We start from the raw sequence: 6,168 nt of genomic DNA on the forward strand, positions 1-6,168 counted from the left end.
AAATGGAATGGAAAGTTAATAAAATCGAGTTTTTTTGGAAATAAAATCAGGAGCCCTATTCTATCTTGCTGTATACAGAAGGAACAGTAAACCATCATTCTTCCCACAAGGAAACCCAATCCCCCAGTCCTCGCCCTCTGGCCAGCTCGCACGCGGACTCGGCTCATGCGGTCTTCCCTAACTCTGGCCATACAGGGAAGCAACAATCAATGACATATATCAATTATACAAACTTTCCCAGAAAGAGCACGATCGGCCTTGAGTACATAAGAAAGTTAGGGAGTCCATCCTCCGGCTGCTCTCTAACCTAAGTATAGCACTAGGGTGTACCGTGTAGGGTTGCTTGGGAGTGTCCCTGAAGTCCTGCGTCCGACCGCTGGCCATCCCTAAGACGGCGTCCGGCATCCTCTACCTCTACGACATCCGTACACGTCTGCATCGAGCAGGCGAGGGTCTTCACTATGAGCCAGCAGGTAACTCTAATAATATTTTCATTAGACTCTGCTAAATAAGACTAAGATCGGTTATTAAGCATGTAGAAGAAGGGGAATCACATCAATTTCGATTTCTAAATTCCTGTTCTTCAATAATATCTCAGATCCGAAGCCATATCATAAGAAAGTCCTCAAATGCAAACCGTGCAACAAAAGTTTCCCCAAATCCCATTAACTCACCAACCCCTAAATTCAAATTAGAAGCTTTCGCATACCTGGGAGGCTAGGCGTACCGGCTATCGGTTCTCGTGCCTTGTGCGACCTCGCCACCGAAGAAGCAACGAGCGCCACCGCCGTGGATCTCCTCCTCGCGTACGTGCGTTATCTGCCCCCACCGTGTTTCCACTCGATGCGGTCAAGTGCAGTATTGGCTGTGCACGCACACTGCCCAGGGTGCTCGCTGCGTGTGAACACCGGCGAGGGTGCTGCAGCAGCGCCCTCGCCTTCTCCGTGGCGCATGCTACGGCACCGGCGTTGGGGCCATGAAGAGCGGCGGCTGCTTGCTGTGTGTGCGTCGGGTGAGAATGAGGCTAGGGTTTGGGGATACGACCACAACGCTGTTTTTGTTCGTCCGGATTAGAAGGCAGACCATAGGATCGGATCGGACGGCCACAAATTTCTGGTGGCTTCAGCTGGGCCAGCGGGGGAGAAGTGAACGACCTACGACCTGGTTATGGCCCAGATGGCCTGCGTGACTAAGATTTGTGCTCCCGCAGGCCAAAACTAAATGAGTCAAATATTTTTTTTCTTTTGTGGTGCAAATACCAATCAATTTACGTTTTTAATTATTGCATTGTTTAAGACTAAGAATAAGCAAATAATTAATATAAAGCTAAGTCTAGATTAATTAAAAAATTATCTATGTGCACACATAGCTTTTTATTTCATAAGAACATCAATAACAAGTTTTATTTACACCATATGTTTATGTTTTAGGTTGCCATGGATGATCCAGATGCGAAGAATTCAGAAGAAATTGTACAATCCGAAAAAACCAATAATTCTATAGATGATTCTCAATGGTTACAACATAGCATGGGTATAGAAGTTTCACCTGAAGTTCTACCAGATGACCAGGGCGTAATCATTGATACGGCCCATAAAGAAAAAATCCTATCAACTTCTCTTGTAGATTTAATGGGAGAAAATGAACTGTCGGAAATCAAAATATTACAAAATAGACCCAAAAAGTCTATGTCCTCACCGGTTGAACCAGAAGGTATTGATATTTTCTCTTTGATGGACTAACTTATAGAAACTATCGTTGTATACTTTAATGCTATACAAGTATGTTGCCTTTTTCAGATTATGTTTGTACTGAAACCGATAGAGAAATAATTGAATCTGTCAGAAAAATTCCACCCAAACCTGGTAAGGAGGAACTTGTGCTCATAGATGATGTCTTGGTGTCGAGATATCACATGGAATGTCTTTTTCAGCCACATGAATACTTATCCGACGAGGTAACAGATGAGGGTCATAATTCTAAATCAATAATTTGCAATTTCAATGTCCTTTCTCTTTAATGTCTCAATGTATGCAGGTCATAGATGCTTATGTTAATTTGCTAAAGGCCCAGGATTGTTTGAAAAAGAGGCCTATCTTGAAACTGCATGTTTAACTGCATGTATGAAGCGGGTTGGAGAAAAGAATGAGACTATGGAAGACATTTACCCTAATCACGGTCATCGTTCTGCTTTAGTTCAAAGGGTGCAAACTTACTTGGGCCATGATATGGTAGTAATTTTCTGAACCAGCTATTGTTCTTTTAATATCAAATTTTTATGGATGGTAAAATGTTAATAATTTGTTTTATAGGTGTTCCTTCCAATAAATGTTACGCATACACACTGGTACCTTGCTGTTACAAACGCTACTAAACATGAGGTCCAGGTGCTAGACTCTTTGGGAGACATGTTCGGACGTGATGACCTGAATAAAGTTGTAGGTATCTTACAACATAGCTATTTGTAAATATTTTAGATTTAGAAAGATTGATTTATGTTTTTCTAATGAACGAATAGCGAATTGGATTGAGGAGACAAATCGAATTCGTATTCAGTGAGAAGAAAGGCCCGAAAGAACATAAATGGCCTGATGTTAAAGTTGATGATTGGCCGGTTAAGGAGATTTTTTGTGGCAAATTCTTACAAAAAGATGGGTATGTTGAAATAATGGCGTCATATATGTTGAATTTTGTGTCCCTGACTTTTTTTATCTAATGTGTATCTAAACCTCTTTAAATATTGTATGTAGTTTTTCATGCGGTTTATTCTTAATAAATTTTATGGAATATTGGACCGGAAACAAATTATCAGACAATTTCAATCAGGTAATCTAGCACTCCAGCTGTGGGTTTGTAATTAATAATTAACTAGGTTCATAATATATAATGTGCAGGATGATATGAAAGCATTTAGACTAAAGCTTGCGGCGATCTTGCTATCGTCAGAGTTAAATAAACGAAAGGGTTGTCCATATCTTGATAACGATGAAAATATTGGAAACCCAAACGACTGTACCATAATAGAAAACCCAAAGATGGCTGATCGAGCATCCACGAAAAAGAGAAAATATTTTAAGGAAGTCGAATGCTCAGTGGTTCAAACGGACACCCAACATATACAGACACAAAACAAATCCTCACAAGTCCATGTCCCCCAAGAAGCTGATGAGTTTTGGGCATTTGAGGTCATGAAAGAAATACCAATGAGTAAGGAAGAGATGACTGAGTTACTATGTGATTATGTCATGTCAATTCAAGATGAAGCGATTTTGAAGTAAGCTACTTGCTTATTTTAATTATTTTATTTACTAATGATAGTATGCTCTCTTATATGACAAAAATAATCATCTATGTCTAATGTTTTGCAGGAAGCCTTGGCTTAAAGGTTTTCATCCCTCTATGATTGCTCTAAGTGTCCAGGATCTGCAAGAGTTGTTAATGAGCAACCGAGACATCCCTGAAAACTGTTTCGAAACAGGGGTTCGTTTTCAAGCGGCTCGAGAGTACAATATAATGAAAAAATACAATAATATTACGAAGCATCACATGGACCTAAAATTTTGCGTAAGTATAATTTTGCATGGAGCCTAACTTCAACACAAAACAAGTTAGATTAGATGCTATATTAGATTTTTTTCGTAAGTCATACTAATATTGGCTCTCGACATCCTTCGCTTTCAGAGAATGTGTGGTTTAACAAAGATGCCAGAATATCGTAAAAAATACAAAACGAGCGAAATGGCTGCTGCGATTGGTATGTGTGAGGATATGGAGTACAACTTAGCACAATGCAAATACGTAACTCTTTTGCTCAGCATTTTATTGATTGTTTCCTATAGACTATTCTAATCGTTAGTTTCTTTGCAGTTTCTTTTGCCATGGCTATTCTTTCAAAAATATATGCTTTATGTTTTCGATCAGCAAGAAAAAATGCTTATTATGATTGACCCTAGACCTGTTGAAGAGTGGTGTAAAGACACACCAGCGCTTATGTATGCCAAATACACTCTTGGATTTAGCTACAACTACACGGCCGCAGTAAACAAACATATTCCTAGATGGGATGAGGATGTTTTCAAATGGAAATTTAAACGGACAGAAAACATTGCAGAGGACATAGATGGGTAAATAACTCAAAATCACCTTCGCTTACAATAACAAATACATAAGGTTTAACTATTTCTATATATTGCTGATCGTGAATCTTGATACAAGTACTTAAGTGGATTTCTCATCCTACAGTATATGTCTGCATGAAATAGACCACAAGCCACACACATTTATACTGTGAGTATAACATTTTGTCTTAGTTTTTATAAAAGTTTTTTTCATAAAAACGTAGTATTATCCATGCGACACACACTAATATATATATATATACTCAAATGTGTGGCAGGATGGTATGGAGATGCGGCGGAACTTATTTGTGGATTTACTAGCGCACGAAAGAAATGGATATCGAAGATTTCTTCCTGCCGATATTAAACATTATCTTGGTCGTATCACGGAAAGGTTTATAAAGTGGAATTTGTGAGCTTATAACATCGTGCTCTCCGTGACTATGTTTGATTTCAGAAACTTTGCTTCTTTAAGATAAATATCACTTTATAGCTGGTATTTAAGTTTTATTATAATATTATTATCTTATTGTGCGATACGTGTATTTTTAATAAAAAATGTTAGCTATCCCGTAGCAACGCACGGGCACGCTACCTAGTTATGAATATATAATTAAGGAAGAATCTAATGATACTTAGTTGGTATCATAATAATAATTATTTTATCATATAAATTTGGTCAAACATAGAAAAGTTTGACTCTCCAAGATTTTTAAAATAACTTACTATCTAGGATGGAGGGAGTATTATATATATATATATATATATATATATATATATATATATATATATATATATATATATGGTCAAAGATAAGTACGACTTATCGGAAAGTGAGAATAGCGATTAAAATAGGACATTGGGGGTAAGTAGGATCCAAATTGCTTCGAAGCTAGAGGTTCTATTTGGTGCTGCTTAGAGTTTGGGATATCAACAACTTTGGCATTGAAACCAAAAGCCGCACTAAATACAGACATGAGAAATATTTTTTGGATGTTGAGTAAAGAAGCTGAAGCCATTTTTAGCCATATAGGCATGGAGCCATGTGTTTGATGCTTCGACCAAGAAGCAACGCGTGGAGCCATTCCAAACACACTCAAAGAATGGAGCAATGGGTAGGAACAACAATGGTGATATCCATAATCTCAAATTCAATAAGTTTTTAGGTGAGGTTTGGTTTAGCAAAAGGAAAGAGAACCTAAATGGAAATTATTTCCACCTAGACCTATTGCTCCGCAACAGTTTGTGCCTTCTGTTTAGTTGCTTCGTGCAACAGTTTCACATCGCACAAATAGCCTGGCAGCGCACGAGAGGCAGCGCGCACGGCGGCAAGGGCGGTGACGTGTATGAGGGCGAGGGTAGTAGTGCTTTTTTTTCTATCGCGTGCTCGGCGGCAACGCACACGGGGCGACGGCAAGGGCGAGGGCGAGGGCGCTTTCTTTCTGTTTCTCAAGACTTCTATCATTTTGTGCCTGTGATCACAACTGCAAGGGGAGCGGATGTCAAATTCCAAAATTTCTACTTTGGAACGTGACTTAGAAAACACTAAAGACAAAACTAAATATTTTATTATTTTATAAAATGTTCCAATTTTAGTTATGTTGTCAACATTTTAAACAGTTGAAAATGTTTGTTTCTAAAATTTTTGCAATTCAACTTAGTTGTTTGTTGCATCATGCCGTTGCATAGAGTTTATCTTGAAAAATAAATTTAATTGTTTCCAAATATGCATAGGGTTTGATCCTAATCTCATCTTTTCAAACATCATGTCTAATCTCTACAACTCTAATCAAGTCAATCTTCCATAGAACACTAGTCTTGTCCTTGCTAAAATCATATCCATTCCTAGTCACCTCATATTTTATTTTTCCTTCCACTCTCATCCTTTTACCATACTCTAAACCAATTTCAATTCCATATGAAGCTCGATCTATGTTCTTTCATTTTCTTTGTTGTTATGGTTTTTGATCTCAACATCATCTCTATTTGGGTTAGCCTATGTCCACCCGCTTTCTCTTTATATCATGTATATAGTTGCCCAACTTATATC

General features: G+C 38.1%; 1 long non-coding RNA gene across 1 annotated transcript; it reads right to left on the bottom strand.

Moving 5' to 3' along the window:
* Positions 160-740, bottom strand: LOC110430852. Its single transcript, XR_002448239.1, has 3 exons — positions 710-740; positions 331-433; positions 160-183 (listed from the first exon to the last, which is right to left on the bottom strand). It is a non-coding gene; the product is annotated as an uncharacterized LOC110430852 (long non-coding RNA).

The sequence above is a fragment of the Sorghum bicolor genome, chromosome 10 (assembly GCF_000003195.3).
Source record: "Sorghum bicolor cultivar BTx623 chromosome 10, Sorghum_bicolor_NCBIv3, whole genome shotgun sequence".
NCBI classification, from domain to species: domain Eukaryota; kingdom Viridiplantae; phylum Streptophyta; class Magnoliopsida; order Poales; family Poaceae; genus Sorghum; species Sorghum bicolor.